This window comes from Taudactylus pleione, unplaced genomic scaffold (assembly GCF_031769625.1).
Source record: "Taudactylus pleione unplaced genomic scaffold, aTauple2 ptg000145l, whole genome shotgun sequence".
Taxonomy (NCBI): Eukaryota; Metazoa; Chordata; class Amphibia; order Anura; family Myobatrachidae; genus Taudactylus; species Taudactylus pleione.
The window spans coordinates 6,730,549-6,750,352 of record NW_028284547.1 but is presented as its reverse complement, the minus strand read 5'-3'; the positions used below and the strand labels follow the sequence as shown (position 1 = coordinate 6,750,352).

General features: G+C 34.8%; 2 pseudogenes; one reads left to right on the top strand and one right to left on the bottom strand.

The window, feature by feature from the left end:
- Positions 1-19,804, bottom strand: part of LOC148522667 (uncharacterized) — a 360,297-nt pseudogene that overhangs the window by 192,059 nt on the left and 148,434 nt on the right.
- LOC148522668 (uncharacterized) overlaps positions 1-19,804 on the top strand; it is a 48,244-nt pseudogene that overhangs the window by 9,003 nt on the left and 19,437 nt on the right.

Below are 19,804 nucleotides of genomic sequence, written 5' to 3'. Positions count from 1 at the left end.
ACCTATCTATGTATCTCTCCAAATTTTATATTATGAGTACTGTTGTATCATGTGTGTAGTTTTTCTATAATTCTTTATTGGTTCAATTTTAGCATATGTCTAATATATTTGTATATTCTTTTATGCTCTGTCAGTATGGTGGACCCATGTGTATATCATTTTTATATATTCTTTATCAGTACTAATAAAAGTTTTCCAAAATGTTCTGTTTTATTAGTATAATTCAAATTATACAATAAATGTAATAGCATTCTTCTCAGCTGTTTCCCATGGGAGGTGAGCACACTCTTTTCTTTAGTAAAATGTTAAGGGGTATCTAGCTGGTAGCTCCTTCATAGTACATAACATATTACTTTGTACATCAGGTTAGTATTTATTGTGATAACTTGGGTTAATTAGCTGAGTAGAAAGGTCAGTTGTGCAGTGAGTATGTGCATAATAAAGATCCAAACACAGTTTTTCAGGTTTCAATGAAAATAAATTAAACTTTACTGTCAGCATTTACTAACTTCATGGCACTTCCTCACTTCTAGAACCCTGTCTAGCTTGCAGGTCTGGACACAGGCCTTCTGGCCTGACTTCTACACACAGACTTAGAGATGTGTAGTCCTCCCTGCCTGACTACAGGTTATCTACATAAAATAACACTTTTACTGTAAAGGTAAATTTATAGCAGTAACTTTATGTTTTTAAAATGTCACTTTTTTTACAGGACAATTGAGTAGAATTCCAACTTAGAACATTAGAAGACACTGTGAAAAGGGACATTGTTATCTGATTAAACCAACTACAGATGTAATTTCTTCTTACACCCCTGGAGGACTCATAAAAACTATTTTCATTTTCTACAAAGAAGAAACCTTCTGCAGCTAATTCATCTCTCAACTAATACATTATGAATCTCCCATGAGATAAACCACATATATATATATATATATATATATATATATATATATATATGGTAGATGCAGCATGGCACTCCTCCAACCTGTATTGAGATGCCCAGGTGCCTTCTGAATAAGTTATTGGAGATGAAGAAAAAATGACAGCAGGACTCAGGTTCTTTGAAAAAAATCAATGTGGTATATTCAAAAAAGCATCACAGCATAAGTCCAATGTTTCGGGGCCTGTAGCCCCTTTGTTAAGATGAGTGAGAGCAACTAAACAGTTTGTCTTACCTTTTAAAACATGTGAAGAGAAGTGAAAAAATGCATGTGCAAGAGAACGTCCCCAGGACGTCCCCAGTTCTGTCATGCTCAGCCCCGCTCAGAGGGCTTCCGGTGCGGGCAGGAGATGACGTGTGATACTCCCGGCGTCAGGTTGCCTGGGTAACCATGTAACCAGGCCAACCCAATTGACGCTACTCTGCACTCAGGGAACCGGCTCTGAAATAGAAAAGTTACAGAAAAAGTGCACGTTTTAGATAGCCGACTAAAAAACTTAGGATAAAAGAAAGCAGGTCACATATGCAAAAATAAACAGTTGTGCATTAAGGAAAAGAAATCCTGTAACAAACTAAAGAATATGTATGAATAAGAAAATTATGACTAGATGAACGGTGTTACATAACGTATAAAGAAGTAAAGTAACAGAGTAAGTGGAAGTGTTTGTATGTTGCATTTGTAAAAAGTATTAAAAGGAGAAAATATGTTTTCTCAAATATACCCAATGTGAAAAAAAGTATATAAATAAATACATATATAAACTGCCCTAAGGATGTAAAAAATGAAACAAAGAAATAAAAAATGTAAATGAATGAACAAAAAAACAATACTCTGTATGAATTGGTTGAAAACAATTCTTCAAAAAAATATATAATTCTCTATAAAAAATCTGAAATGTAACAGTCTTGGAATGCTGAATTACTTAAAAATGTTCCAGGAATTTTTTTCATTTAGACCAGACAGCCAGATGGTTTTCAAGTTGCAGATCCATCGAGTTTCTGTCTGAAGGAGTTTGTTGTTTCTATCTCCTCCCCTTAATGAAATTGTTATATGGTCTATTGCCATATGTTATAGTGATGAAAGCAGATGTTTTAGTGTCTGGCTGCCGGCTGATCGGTAGTTTTACCTGATAAGGCTGATTTGATGGCTGAGCAATTTAGGGCAATTCTTTCCTAAATTTTCAGGAAATAGCAACAATTTATATTGCTTACAATGGGATACATACTTTAGAAGTTCACACACAGAGCTGATATATGTTGTTATTTATGAATGATAACAGCATACAGCCTTGTTTTTAATATTTTGTTTGTTCACAAAATAAACTATTTTTCTTCTCATCACTTTATTTCTTGATACTGTGGTTTTATACTTTGCTTTGAACATTTCCTATTATAGGGCATATAATATGATAATATATATTAAAAATTGGCAAAATATAAGTCATGATAATACGTTATGTGTAACAAATAAATAATAAAATAAAATGAATAATAAGTAGTTTGGATACCTGTTTTTAAGGCATATCTAATAAAAATGTGTTTTACAATTTGGGTTAATACTAGGGAATATAGTGCACCTTATGTAAGCTGATTCCTTACTTCATTCTAGGCTAGTATATTTATATTTGTGTCAATAGGTAACAACTGCATATTATACATTTGTATTCTCTGTCCTATTTATTAGTTATATTTGTAGAATCCCTTTGATGTAAATTGTCATTTATTTATTATTTTTGGTGCTAGATTTCTTATTGTTATTGGTCATTTATTTTCCATGGGGTCGATTTAATCACATGCAAGTTCCTGACGTATGTGAATAATTGGGGCTATATGTCATACTTACAGTACCACTAGACTCACAGATTATTGTTTGCAACCTATAGTGATACATACAACCTTTCCCAAGTCCAGGGCAATATCAGGCAATGAGGGAGCTCAGTTGTGGAATCATTGATGGCATTTTCATACTATTAAATTTGTAAATCACTCCCATCAAATCGATCTGAATTGAGCCCTATGACTGGTAGAGCTATAAGTATTGGACATATAGGGCATGCTGCCCTGGCATGCTGCCCTGTCTCACCCTATAGTTTTTGGAATGCTCTTTTACCTCCTTATTCTTTCCCTCATACATTTATATTGCTGTTTTGATAGCATTCTTCATTATGCTTAATCTGTGACTTTATACCAATTCCTTTGTAACAACATTTCTCAGATTTGGTCATGCCCTCTCCTGTATCCAGGCACATGCCAGTTCTTGATGACCCTGTTGTTATTTTGTGGAAGTATAAATTGTTACAATGATGTGGCATATTTTACAGTGGGTGGTTTTACATTATAGCATACTGTGAACTATAGGCAATACTATGTGGCATACTAAAAGCTCAGGATGCTACAGTGTGATAGAAATTAAGTAATGATATATTTAAATCCATATTAGCAATAATAAAAGTTCCAAATGCTGTTTTGCATTTTATTTTGTAACCAGCATTGAGCCAATAAATAATTTTAATTACCTATATACTGTAAGATTACTGACATGTTATTATAGAACTATTTTTTTTACAGGTGCCATTTTGTAATTTGTCCTCGGCACCATGAACCCTAGACACACCTCTGGCACCCACTCTGTGCATATATATATATATATATATATATATACTGTGCATATATATATATATATATATATATATATATATACTGTGTATATATATATATATATATAAATCTATGATTTGTCAGTGTCACTTAAAATGAGATGGAAACATTATGTATTAAAAGGTTGTTGTTTATTAAATAAATGGTTGCTAAACATAATGTTTCAGATATGTTTGCTTTTTTCCAATTGAAGAATAACTTTTTAGGGTAAGAAAAAAGCCTCACCAGAGGGGAACTTTATATTTGAAGATTATTGATGAGTGCCCCCCCTCTGCTGAGTGTTTTTTCATACCTTAAACACTGGTTAATGTGTTTAATTATTGGTGATCACCACCACTCCTCATATATATAGGACATAACAGTCTATTTTACTATATCTGTATTATTCATTCTGTATGACTTTCTAGCTGGTGCCTAAGTTGTCTCCCTTTTCATCCCTGATTACATTGTACAATAGCCCAATGATTGTATATTCACATGTTATTTGGGAAAGTTAAAAGACTGACCTTAGTTAAAACACAATGATTGTTTAATTCTGTACTTATATTGTATGAGGAATACTATCATTTTTTTAATAGCAAATTGCTAGAACTGGGGGCACTAATGTGAGTGTTTGACTCAAACAATGCCCCATAAATGCTTTTCTCTGCTAAAAATTTAATTGTTTCATCCTGCTTGTTCAAATTATATGCCTATTGTGAAGGCGCATTGTGTGAGGCCTAAAAATATTATTGGCAGAAATTAAAGGGTGCCCTTGGCAATTGCACAGGAACAACCACAGCACCCTGTATTTCTGCTAATACTATTAAATAATAAACAATTGTATAATTTTGAATTCATATGATATATAGAGATAATATCTGAATTACAAGGTAACAGTTCCCCCATTGCCTATATCACTGTGCATTTACCTGTTGTAATATCAAGTATCTTTGCTCCTGCTGTCAATGATGGATCAGTCTATGGAACAGGAGCATCACAGTACTAACATTCACAGTAGCAGCACTTTTTTAAACTCTACTTGTCAAAGAAGTTATTTTGGAGAGTGTAATACAGATTATTTTAAATCTAAACAGTGTTTGACAATCTCAGATAATATTGCTTTATTTAAGTAGTGAAGACAAAAAAATACTGGTTAATGTGTTGCTTTGTTACAAAATGGAAAATATCTAACATACCTTATACCACTGGCAGTAGCACGGTAAGGCAGGTAGAATCAAAGTTATTAATCTTGGAATCATCCACTGGTCTGATGTCTACAGCCTTTGTTCCTTGGCCCAAGCAAGTCTATTCAATTGTAAAGTGCAACGGAATATGCTGCACTATATAAGAACTGTTATAAATAAAATAAAATAAATTCTTATTGCTCTCCTAAAGTAGTGTTTACTTTTCAGCAATTCTCCTGATTGATGTATCTTCTGAACAGTGGGTGGTGAGATGTGTCTGTTGCCTTAACTCAGTTTAGCAATTATTTGGAGTCTAATCTAAACTGCTATTACTAGCTGTTTTCTGAGTGTGCTGAGCACTAATTCATTTATCCTGTCTTACATCATTTTATGGACATATATGGACTTCTACAACATGAAGAGATGGTTTACGCCAATTATAGATCCATCATATCCTTGATTGGCATTACGCATTAACAAGTAAAAATTATGATTAACTTATTGTGGGTCAACAATTTCAACCTTTAAATTTTACTCAAGTTCTAAATGAAAACTACTTTTTTTAGGTGAATTTGCAAAAACATCTTTTTTCAGAACATTTTTCTGTTGAAAATAAATACATACATAGCCATCAGCTGTACTATTGATAGAGTACTTGTCAAAAGTTTGAGCACACCAGTATATTTTGAGGAATATTCAATTTAACTGCATAGTAACAAAATAAAACCTGTTTTATTGGCTTTATTTACAAAATAAACAACTGTGTGAACAATAATTAAACAAAAAAAATACTTGTTTTGACTTTTAGGCAAGTTTATTTAGGTAGTTTTAGGTAGTCTGCTTTCATTGAAGTGATGACCCTTAGCTTTGATAAGCGCTTTGCATATCCTTGCCATACTATTTACTAATTTTTCCAGCTTTTGGTGATCCATTTGACTCCAGCAGCTTTGAGGAGCTTCCCAGAGGCCCTCAGTGTTGGTAGACATCTGTTTTCGGACTTCCCTATCTAGTTCTTTCCACAAAAGCTCGATGGGTAAAACATCTGGTGATTGAGGCGGCCATTCCATTTTTGTTACGACTTGAGTGTCTTCTTTCTTTTGCAAATAATTAGTACACAAATTGGATGTATGTTTTGGATTGTTATCTTGTTGGAAAACAAAGTTCTGACCCACAAGTCACCTTCCAGAGGGAATCGCATGATGCACTAATATGTTGTAGTACACCTTTTGATCCATTATTCCAATGATTCTGACAAAGTTACCAACTTGGTTGCCCATGAAACATCCTCAAACCATCACATTGCCTCCTCCATGCTTAACTATTGGCACTCCACAGTCTGGGATAATGTGCTCACCTGGATAACGATGCACAAAAGCCTGGCGATGCAAGCCAAAAAGTACAAATATCAATTTGTCGGTCCAAAGCACCCTCTTCCACTGTTCCTTAGTCCAATCCTTATGCTTCTTAGCCCATGCGTACCTTTTAAATACATTTGTAGCATGTAGAAGTGTTTTTCTTACCGCAACCCTACCACTAAGTCCATATTCCTGCAAGCGCCTAGCCACCGTCCTATCAGACAGAGGATGGGAATGACTTTTCCGCAACTCCCATCCTATTTCCTGAGTGGTCAAATGTCTGTTATGCTTGCTAGTAGTCACAATGAAGTTGTCCTCACAAACAGTTGTTGTTTTTGGATGACCATTTTGTTTTCTTGTAACATTTTGACCGGTTTCAGACTTTTGTTTAATAGCCCAATGCATGGCCCCAACAAATACCTTCAACCATTTGTGGATTTGCCACAAAGAATAACTGTGACCATTTTTAAAGTATACTAATTTTTTGACACATTTCTAACAATTTTCCGGGTTGTATTGGTATGGAAATAATACATTTTGTTATTTTTATCATACTCCATTCATACACAAGTACCAGAATGTATGATAAACAAGCTTCTTTTCGATTTCAGGGGGTATGCTCAGACTTTTGACAATTTCTGTATATGTAAAGTTAATAAAGAGAAGAAAGAAGACTCTTTTTTATGATGTCATTTGAAGAAAAAATATTATTTTTTAAATATAACCTTTAATAAGCTATTAAAATAATGGAAAAAAACTGCTGTGCATATCACTCCAAGTAATTCAGGTGATGAAGCGCTGCTGCCAATATAGAAGAATGTGCAAGAACTTCAAAATAGTTTGAAAATCAATTGGCTGCATGTTCAACACCACATATATTCCCACAGAATTCTAATAGTAATTTCATGGTGTAAAAACACATACATTTCACATACAAAATACTCAAAACATAAAAATATTCACAATGCAATAAATTCTGCATAAATGCCCCAGGTCAGGAGAATTAACCTGTAAAATATATAATATAATTGTCTATAAATGTAGAGAAATGATGGTTGTTCTGATGAGAAAATAGACAATGTTCTATTAGCCCATGTGAGAACTCAATTTGTAACTCAATGGTTCCCAAACGTGGTCCTCAAGGCCCCCTAACGGTCCAGGTTTGTAAGGATTAAATAACAAACTCCATTGTATATTGGCACTCAGAGAACACATCAATGTTACTTCCCTTGGGATTTTTGAAGAAAATATGTTCCCAATCTTTCAATCTCAATAAAGGTAGGTTCAAGTATATGCAAAACAAAAAGACAAACACACAAAAATTCCTTGTGTAGTAAAGATAAGTTTTTGGATGATATTCAATGTGTAGATTAAACAATTTGTGGTTAACACAACTCTAAAGATAATAGTGGTTTCTTGGGGATGATAACAATGTTAATGGTGTTGCCAATCCACAAAACACTTACAAGTGGGGAGGGGGAATCCCCATTACAATCTTTATATGGTGATGGTGAAGTGTTGAAATAGAAGCAAGACTATCTTGTGATGGGCCTTACTTATATTTGGAATCTGTGAGTGCATTGTTGTGGGGGCATATACCTGAACCTTCCTATATTGAGATTTAAAGAGGGGAAACAGGTTTTCTTTAAAACTCCTATGGGAAGTAACATTGATGTGTAATCTAAGCACCATTATTCTACAAGTGAGATTATTATTTAATATGATCTGTGCAATTGTGGGTTTGTTTATTTTGATGTTGATGTATATAGGCTAGACAAAAAAAGGGAAAACACCCTGCCTCCTGCGCACTGAGTTGCCTAGAACCTGGTCACCTCACATTACCAAAATAGGAAACAAAACAAATATACAGTAAATGGCTTAGGTTCAGCGCTCAACCAACAAATATAATGAATAATAAATAAATAAGTAGTAGGCTTGTAAAATTGAAAACAAATTGTAGCATATGCAATTAAATGAAAATAAATCAAAATATCTTACTCACATCTAGTAGTCTTGTATCATGACAACCGATGTGCCAAGTTTTTTGGTCCAGAATAAATATCAGGAAACTTTCAGACGATAGAAGTTTTATTTATAACATATGCAGTGAAATATAAAACACTCCATTGCTGTTTTTAAAATTTTAAATTGGGGACATTAATTGTCATGTTTTGATTTATTGGGTTGGATACAACTCTAATATGTGAGTAAAATATTATTATTTATTTTTTTATTCAACTGGATATAGGCTAGAGTTGCACACCAGGAAAGTTTTTTTTTGTATTTCTTCAGGTTTTAGTGATATTCATGCTTGAACACAGGTTACTTAATTAATAATTTTGATTAAGTAGCCCACTCTATTTAATCAGCTGTGCTCAACCATGGATATCTCTAAAACCTGAATTGTTGGAATGCCTTAATTGCCACATTTAGGAACCTTTATGGTAAGTTACTAGATGCTGGATATGTCCCAGGGTGACTGACCTTTACTTTAATAGGTAATATTTAATGTTTCTTTTCAAGAACTGCTCATGTCCGAGCTATAACCAAAGGTATCTTGTGGTGTATATGCATCACCTGGCAATAATTACTTTCTACCTCAGGTTGATAGATGGAGACCCCCTTGGGGTATTGGTAGTAAGCAGTCAGTCCAAAATGGCTATCTGGATTTGCAGTCAGTGAGCCATAGTAATGCAGTGGTGGTTGTGTTTCTGTGTGACATGCACAGTCTCGTGGTGTGAAATAAATGTTGCCCATTCTCCTGTGGCAATGGGGCAGTCTCACTTGAATTGCTGGATTCCACACTACAATGGCTGCAATGTTAATAGCCAGTGGCATACATAGGCAAATGCAGGGGGGGTTCCGTCTGCCTGGAAACGCCCCCTCCCCAGCACATACCATGACCACAGTAGAAATAGTAATATAATAGGATTTTACTAGTGCTACATGTTCTTCTCAGTATCACAAATTACATAATTAGCACCACCTTTGGATCTTTATACATGTATCAGCCAGTAATAAATAACCTGTGCACAAACTAGCAGATCTGGAAAATATGCAATGCTAGGGATGTACAGCTATAGAGCCCAATATGCACATATATGTCCAAGGAAGTGCTAGGTTATTCTGCTGCTCATCCAGGCTCTCGGACTTGCTCCCATGCTCTGGAATGGTGCTTACATCTACAATAAAAACATTCAGCTCAGGCAGGATGGTTTACTGTTGCATCAAATGACTTACTGTGATCCTGTATATGCTGGATTTATGAAACAATACACATTGTATGACGCATATTAAAGCTGGATAAGTGCTAATTCAGCCCTCTTCATGGACTTGCCACACTCGCTCTAAAATCAAGCATTTGGAAACCCCCCTCTAGAAATTCTGCATTTGCAACTGGCATATGTTCTGCAACTCTGTGCTGTATCATGTGACAGACAGTTTTTCCTATATTAGAATTTTGTAGTTGTTTGAGGCTCAAAGTGTTTCCATGCTTTCCAACACCTTCATCAGGAGCAAGTCATGAGACTGAAGTCCTCAAAATCAGATCCACTGATTTCTTCTCTTATTTCCTAGTCAGGTACTTGAACTCTCACCACTTTTGTTCACTGTCTTGGACACACAAGAGGGCAGTAGAAACAAGGTCACCATCCTGACTACTAACAAATTTTTCTATAACACATATTCAAAGCTTTAACCACACACATAAGTGACTTAAAACAACCATTAAGGCCTTATTATTGGATACTATGCATCTGTCCCTATATGTTAGCTATACTCATAACACATTTGATGTTGGTTATTTGAGATGATATCATGATTAATATTAATTACATGTATATTAAATCAATAAATAAGAACAAAAACTGATATTCAGCTTTTCCCAATTTATATATGGGCCAAAATATATGTTTTTCAAAATGTACTGTTATTCTGGCCATATATGCAAAGGCACTATATTTATTTTGCATATTGGTTGCCTATATGAGATATTAACTTCACTTCAACAATATGTTGCAATCTAACATTTCATGTGATTTGCAATTATGTTATTGATGTGTGATACTAACCATGTTTGAGCTAAATTTTATAGTTTAAAGTATTCATGTGGTTAAAATCATTAATATGTGATTGTATATGAGGGCATATGTACTGATGCATATTATAGAAGTATGACCTATCTCAAACAAAGTGGGTACACTTTAGAGTGATCTGCATATACAATTTATCTGTAGGTGATGGTAATTCATATACACTGACTGACCATCATCTTCCAGGCAGACACATGTCCTGATGGCTGGGGGGTGGGTCGTGGGCATGTCCACCCCCTTCCCTGTGGATGCCGCTGCATGTGTACATGCTGTCTGCAGATGAACAGATATGTCTGCAGATATATCTGTCCATTGGCTGTGCAGCACAGCCAATGTAATATGTCTGTGAATAATGTAGTTCACAGACATATCCCTGGTACATGCTGGCTGATGGGCACCAGATATATTGTCCGATCAATTAATTGGCTGATATATTTGTCAGTGTGTACCCAGACTAAAAGAGTAATTGTTGCATGAGAAATTATAATTTCAAAACATAGAGAGTATTACCAGTCTTTATCTTTCTGATTTGATTTTCTCCCCAAGAGAACCCTCCATGCTACAGTACAGTATATTATCCTATTATAGATCATATATCTTGTAAAAATAATTTAATTATTTTGTATAAGTCCTTATTGACATGTTGCTGGCTACACCATGAATAATTTTTTGGAGATGATGGTATATCTTTAGATCAGTTCTCTGACCACAGACTAAGCCCTTCTCAACTCATTAGAAAATATAAATGTTTACTTACAGCAGACTATTGGTATTTAAGATTTTATAATAATATGACTACAGTACTTTATGTAATATGTGAATCCACATAAGGCACAAACATACATAAATCATTTTAATAATAGTTTATTAAAGGTTATTTTTTAAATAACAATTGTTTTACTTTTATACAAATGCGCTGAAATTGTGTCTTCTTTCTTCTCATAAGTAACCTTACTAATATTTCTTTCTGTTTGGTGCTCCACTGACAAATAAGCAATAACAGGCAATTGAATTGCCAAACAGCATGCATCACAGTTACTATAGATATATATATATATATATATATATATATATATATATATATATATCTATAGTATAGTATATATATATCCAGATATTACAAATTAATTGTTTATATAACAATGTCTTCATATCATGAGAAACAAAGTGTTATTCAGGCTTGTGAAAACTTTTCAATTGTGCTATATATACTATTGATGACTATTTATATAATTATTTACAACTAATCATTGTGAAGTTTCTGCTGATATGTAGAACAGGTCTTTATGCTGAAACTCTGCTTTAACAATAGTTTACTCCTAAACAAATGGTCCCTTTGATGACATAACAGGAGGCCAGAGGCTGCTGTGATCTAATTAGAATGCGAGAATTTTCTCCTGACAAGATGTATTTAGAATATTCCATTGTAATAAGTGACATCAGCTATATTTACACCTTTTTTTTAAAAAGGAGATACAGTAGGAATGAGAAGCTGCTTTGTTGAATGACCCCAATTTAAAATGCAGTTGCATGTGTAAAGTATTCTTCTGGCCATCCTGGGAACTATGGAGAGAGATGGGGGGAGGAATTACTATAAATAGGCTGTATCAGGCTACTAGTAGCTAAAGGAAGAGCTGCTGGTTGAGTTGCTGGTTGGAGAGGCAGAAAGAAGAAAGAATAAGAAAGTGTCAGTTGGAGGAATCTCCAGAGTAAGGTATAGTAATTATATTATACATAATGATATATTGACACATACACAAACATTTGTAGATTTGTTTCTGTTGATATTGTCTTATTATTAATGCTGTAAACTTTCTATTCTATATTTTGAATTATCTATAATAAATATTGTATTAAAAAACACTAAATTATCCAGATTTTAAATTGTATAGTATATGATTCAAAATTATCTATGGGTCTCTCTGTGGTTATATATTCATGAAGTGTTAATGAAAAGTAATATAAGTGCAACATCTTCTACTCACATTATATGAGCCTGATATGTAGCAGCAGAAATAATTTAGTTTTTCCATAATCTTGCAAGAAACCTTTTGATGAGCATTAACTTATATTTAGACTCAAATTGTGAGATTATATGTGCACCATACTTTCTCTATCAGTGCTATTGTATCATTTGCATTCATTTATCTTTCTATCTATCCACATTTTTACAGTATGATAACTGTGATATATTCTCTATCAGTCCCAATTAGCATGTTTCTAATATATTTGTATATTCTCAGGTTATACCTATACGGTGTTTCCATGTGTAACATTTTTATATTTTCTTTATTAGTACTGATAATAGTAATTCAATATTTTCTTGTTTTAGTAGTATAATTAAAAATGGGTATTTAGAAATATGACAACATAAACAAATAAAAAATCAATGGGAAATTACTGTTTTATAGTTGTTTGTGTATATAATATATATATATTAATGCGACCAACTATGACACCAGAAGTAAAAACGAACACTTGGCTGCACAATCGGAAGATGGGATGTTTCAGATGTCCAGACTGTACAACTTGTCGGTCTTTATTGACTGGAGCTACTTTCGTTCATCCGCACAATGGCAGAAGGATAAAAATAAAACACAAATTACATTGTCTTATGGACTTTATTATTTACATCCTAGTTTGCCCATGTGGGTTGTATTATGTCGGGATGACGAAGAGACCCTTCAGAGAACGGATGGCGAATCATCGCTCATCCATCAGAATGGCGATAGAGACACAGAGAACAGATAAACCTGTGGCACTACATTTTCTACAACTTGGGCACTCAGTGTCTAGTATGAAATGCATGATGATAGATCATATCCCTGCTTTGAGAAGAGGTGGTGACCGGGATGTTGCCTTACGTAAACGTGAAGCAAGATGGATTTTTGAGTTAGACACTCTAGTTCCAAAGGGACTTAATGAATCCAATCCACTTAATGTTTTTTTGAAATTATGTTGTTTTTTGTAATGATGGTATTTTGAAATGAGGGCTTCTATATATTTATGGGAGTCCCTATTTTTCCTTTTCCTTATTTAATGTTGTTTAGGGTCATTTCTTTATATATGACTTTTTATTGTTGATTATTATTTTTGTAATATATATTTTTTTCAATGTTTGGTTTTATGCTGACATATGTACCTACACCAACGCATTGCTAATAATATTTTTTTAAATGAGAACCCCCTTTTGAACATTTATTCCCTGTGGTGTGTAGTTGTATTATCCTCCAGACCAGCAGGGGGTGTTATTGAGATATGTTGTGCTGCATGCCCTCTATTGTTTGGGTCCTTATGTGCCATTGAAGGCATTAGAGCAATAAACTTTTGCTGCTGAATGTGCAGATGACGTTGATCCCATTATGGGCACTCTGACACTATTATAATGACAGCCCCATGAGAATGTCAGCGCTGTTTGTAACTATAGCGCTGACTAACTCCCGACAATGATTTGTGCGTGACTTCCGGTTGTAGGTATGCGTCCCACTGCTGTGGAACGCATGGAACTTCTGGTAATAGCGCCGTTTTCTTTCTCTCATATCTGTTGTTTAATTCCATGTGGAAGTTGTTCTCGACGCTCTATGGGCGGTGGGACTCATTGCTAATAAGGAAATCATCTTAGTGTCGTCTGGGATATGTTTGTTTAGTTGTTTATAATATGCAGTGACTATGTCCCAGCATACATTGTGTTTTGCGTGGGTGGAGTTCCACCTAATGGAAGTGGGTATATATGTCAGCTAGTGGTGGTGGTATTTAGTCTGTCTTTGGTTTTCAAGCTGAAACATGTCTGCTGTGATGTCCTGAAGAAGGTCCTACATAGGACCGAAACGTAGACTATGACTATTGCACTTTATGGCTCTATGCACTTTCTCCCTCAAGATGGGTAATTAAAAACCAATTTTCTTGTCAGCTACCTGGTGAGTGCCAATTCTTCTCATTTTTTATATATATATATATATATATATATATATATATATATAGTGCTATTCCCTGTCTGTCCTCTTCATTCAACAAATGCCTTTCAAGTCAACTGAGTACTTCCTCCCACTCCCACCTCCAAAATTTTGCCTACACATCTCCCCATCTTTGGATCTCTCTCCCTCTCCCCATCAGACTCTCCACCTCTATACAATCATTCAAATGACCCACTTGTGCTTCTCCTTATATTAATTTCATCTACTTCTTACTCTCCACTAGGGCACCTAACACTTGGTTGCTTATGCTCTTCTGCTTATGTGGGTCTTATGGCTGCTAATGTTGCAATGTATATTATACATATCCTTGTCCTGTATTGTACTATAAGTCACTGGTCAAATTTTTGCTTATGTACTTTGTAAGATGCTGCGGAACACTTGTGGTGCCATATGAATAAATTATAATAATAATCACTATAAAATAACATTATTACTGTAAAGGTAAATTCACATCAGTTACATCATGTTTTTAGTAAATTATTTTTTTTTCTTACAGGAAATATAAGGAGCAGGATTCTTACTAATAATATTACAAGAAGTTGTGGAGAGTTACATTGTTCTCTGATCAAGCCCATTAAAAATGACATTTCTTATTACACCTCTGGGGGATTCACAAAGGCTATTTTTATTTTCCAGCTAGAAGAAACCTTCTACAGCTAATTCATATCTTTCTAATACAGGATGAGTATCACAGGAGAGAAACAACATCTGTGCTTTGAGTGTGACAAATGCTTTACATATAAATCACAGCTTCTCTCACATCAGAGGATTCACACAGGAGATAAACCACATCTGTGCTCTGAGTGTGACAAAAGCTTTACATATAAATCACAGCTTATCTCACATCAGAGGATTCACACAGGAGAGAAACCACATATGTGCTCTGAGTGTGACAAAAGCTTTACATATAAATCAAAGCTTCAAAGACATCAATTGTGTCACACAGGAGAGAAACCATTTACATGCTCTGAATGTAGCAATTGTTTTTCCCTTAAATCACATCTTATACATCAGAAGATTCACACAGGAGAGAAACCATATAAATGCTCTGAATGCAGCAAATGTTTTACTGAAAAGCATCATCTTTTAAGACATCAGATGATTCATACAGGAGTGAAGCCATTTATATGCTCTGAGTGCAGCAAGTGTTTTACTGACAAGACACAACTTGTTACACATCAGAGGATTCACACAGGGGAGAAACCATTTAAATGTTGTGAATGTAGCAAGTTTTTTACTAGCAAGTCACAACTTGTTACACATCAGAGGATTCACACAGGAGAGAAACCATTTAAATGTTGTGAATGTAGTAAGAGATTTACTAGAAAGCTAACACTTATTAATCACATGAGAATTCATTCTAAGGGCCTGAATGTAATTTAAATTGAAGAACTTCAATATATTTAGTGAGTTATTTTTTATTTTCTGAATTTAATGTGTTTTATATACTGTAAATCAATATTGTTAATAACTGGAAATGAGAAACATTTATAGTTATTGATCTGCACCAGTGTAATGTAATAAACAATGTTTATGGCAAAACTAACAAAACTGACTGAACAAATCATTTATTTGTAAATATAATTTCCCACTATCATGGCATTAGATTGTGCTACTATTACCAACACCTAATACAATATTAAATGACAAACAAGAGATATAATAGCAGTTATCTTGGTGTAGTGCACAAGTTTAAAACAACTTTTATTGTATTTTTGTAAAATGAAGATTACCCATAATAATGAATGGCATCAATATATTAGAGCATAAAACATAGTAAGGAAAGTGACAAACAGGTATGAAAAAGTAATACAAAATAAATGGGGCTATTGTAAGAGTAAATAATGCATCTGTTGATGTGACTGATTTCAGTAATATACAGATGTTATCCTCTGTCTATGCAGCACAGAATTATAGCAGCTTCTTTCATTAATGGGTTTATTTCACATAAGGGTCTATTCAATTACATACAAGTTCCTGAAATCTGTGAATAAGTGTGGCTATATTAATAGTTACAATATAACCGGACTCACAGCCCTATATGGCTGTATACAAAAATTCATCGGTCCAGGGCAACATCAGAGTAGCAGAGCCATTGATGGCATTTCCACACCATTACCAGGGCAACATCAGAGTAGCAGAGCCATTGATGGCATTTCCACACCATTACGATGGTAAATCACTCCCCTCACTTTGAATTGAATTGACTTTTTCACTGGCAGAGCTATTTTTTTTGGCTTTTTCTATAGTAACCCTGCATGCTGCCCTGTCTCACCATACAGGTCTTCTCTCTGATCTCTCTTATACCACCTTCTTATTTCCCTCATATCCTTCCTATTGCTGTCATGCTTACCTCTATTATTTGTACTCGGCATGTAAAATGGTGCAAATAAGACACTGGTTGACTGTATCCTATATAAACATTATTATACAGATAGTGTAATAGTTAACATTACTGCCTCACAGTACCAAGGTTGTTGGATCAATTCCCATGATGGCCCTAACTGTGTGGAGTTTGTATATTCTTCCTGTGCATACATTAATTTCATCTGGTACTCAGGTTTCCTCCCACTCTAGAAAAATATACTGGTAGGCCTGGTCACCATGAACCCTAGAAACACCTTTGGCACCCACTGTGTTTTTTTTTCTAAAGTCTTAATATTGGAAATTGATGAGTTGATTTATATAAGGATAAATTAATCTATGATTTGTATGTGCCACTTAAAATGAGAGGGAAAACAGTGTGAAAAACATGGTTGCTTATTAAAAATGGTTACTCAACATAATATGTTTCAAATATGTTTGCTTATTTGCAATTGAAAAGTAGGTTTTTAAGAAAAAAGACACACCAGAGGGGGACTTTATATTTTAAGATAATAGTGCCCCCTCTGGTGAGTCTTTTTACTTACCTTAAATATTTTTTAATGTGTTTACTCATTGGGGAGCACCTCCACTCCTCATATATAAGTATATTTCATAACAGTCCATATTACTATATCAGTAATATTCATTGTGTCTGACTTTTTAACTGGTCAATGAGTCTAATCCTGTCTTTTCCCTTATTAAATTGTAAACTTGCCCAAATGATGGCATCTTGGCATGTTGTTTGGCAAAAATTGAAAGAGTGTCCACAGTTTGAAAAAAAATATTTAATCATATTTATATTTCTATTAAAAGAGGTTTATTACTATTTTAATAGCAAACTGCTCAAACTGGGGCACTACTATTGGTGTTTCACTTTGCCAAATTATACCCCATTAGATGAAATGCTTTCCAATGCTAAAATTAAATTTTTTTTATCCTGCTTGTACTAATTCTATGCCTTTTGTGAAGGGGTATTGTGTGAGACCTAATTTCTTCTATATAATGCTATTGTCAGAAATACAAAGTGCTGTAGATGCTTGACTGCACAGGAACACTCACAGCATCCTATCTGTCTGCTGTTAATATTAAAGAATAAACAACTGTATCATTTTGAGTTAACATGATATTGGAAGATAAAATCTTAATTACATTCACCTGTTGTAAAACTATGTATCTTCACTCATGTTGTTAATGATGGATCAGTCTATGGAACAGGAACATCATAGTATTAATATTGGCAGTAGCAGCACTTTTTTAACCTCTACCTGTCAAAAAATTTCTATGTGAAAGTGTAAAAAAGTACTTTCCAAATCCTCACAATATTTGACAATCTCAAAGAAGATCGTTTCTCTTTTTTTAAGTTGTCAAGTAGAAAGTTACTGGCTAATGTGTTGCTTTGTTACATGATGGAAAATATCTAATATTCCTAACATCATTGGTAGTAGCACAGTATAGCAGGTGGTATCAAATTTATTAAATTTGGAATCATCTACTGGTCTGACATCCACAGCGTGTGTTCCTTTGCCCTAGTACATCTAGTGTTGGGTACAGGATGCCTGTGCTCAGGATTCCTGCAGTCAGAATCCCGATTCTGGCACCTTGACAGGGTTAGGATGCTGACACCTTTTGGTTGGTATCCTAACCCTCCCCTTCCCCTTCTCCCTTCTCTAACCCTCCCTCCCTGGTGCATAAACCTAACCTCCCCCTAATACCTTACCACATTATTTCCACACCCTAAACCTAACACTCCCCCCTTAGTGCCTAACCATTACCCTCCCCCTAGTGACTAACCCTAACCCTTCCCCTAACCCAGCTACTTTCCTTTCAGGATGCTGGTGCCAGGATTCTGACAGGTGTCAGGATGCCAGCTCCAGTATTCAATTGTTTGTTGGGATATTGACTATATCACCAAATTGATTCTTATTTCTCTCCTACAGTAGTGTTTACTTTGCAGCAATTCTACCATTAAGATCTGAATAATGTCTCTTCCAAAGAGATGATGTAGGTCTAGCCAGTGCAATAGCTTTACTGATCCAGAAGGAGCAGTGAATCACTTTGGGGAGATATCTGATTTTTGGATCAGCTGTGTACACACCGGAGCAATTAAGAATTGCTCCAGCACTCATGTCAAGATGGAATGTTAATTATCCGTGTCCTTTCAGACCCTGATAATTAACATAAATAGAGCCCTAAATGTATATCAATACAAAATAATGTTTTAAATAATAATTTGTAGCCTAAATAGTGCCCCAACAAAAACAGTTTCTTTTCTAATTTGGTTTATATATGAGATATCTAACTCTAGGGAGCATCACAAACTACATTATTAAATAGAATTGTACCATATTATGATGTCTTAAAAGTATGTTGGTTTCATGATACAATACTCATATTTAGTATAGGGAGGGGCTCTAGACTGCACACCCTACTGGTAATGAAAGGTGCCATCATGCTGAGATTTTAAAGTAACATACACAAAAACAGAGTTGCAGATGCACTATGTGATCATTACTGTTAACATTTAAATTTATTAAATAGATCTTCAGAGGTAGTTTGCATATCAATGGCTAATGATACGGGCCTGCCCACCAGCATCAAGGTCACCTCATTGAGCAGGTCCCTAACACTCTGGGGTTCACATCTGCAACACAAGGCTCCCCAAAAGACAGTCCAGCCAAAGACCTCCCCAGGGCATTACATGAAAAGAAGTATCAAGTGGGTAAAAGTAACTGAGTGTTAAAATAATAATAAAAGTAGAATATGTGTGAAAAAATACATAAATAATAAACAAATATGAAGGTGATATACAAAGTGACTATATGTATTAAATGGTGATGTCCTGAAGAGGTCAAGCCAGAACAGCTCAGGGGGCCCAATGTCCAAACGTTCACCCCAAATATACTGACACTAACAATATAAATAGGACATACTTAAGATTATGCCTGTTGCCTAGTGCAGTCAAATGCTAGGTCCATGCTTAAAATCATATATGAGGGGGTGTGGTGCAAATCTAGACTGGAGCAATCTAAAGCTGCAGATGTGTGTATAAATACACAATATGGAGTATAGGGAGGGGCTATAGACTGCACACCCTACTGGTAATGAAAGGTGCCATCATGCTGAGATTTTAAAGTAACATACACTGTCTTTTGGGGTGCCTTGCGTCCCAGATGTGAACCCCAGAGTGTTCAACTCAATGAGGTGACCTTGATGTTGGTGGGTAGGCCCGTGTCATTGGCCATTGATATGCAAA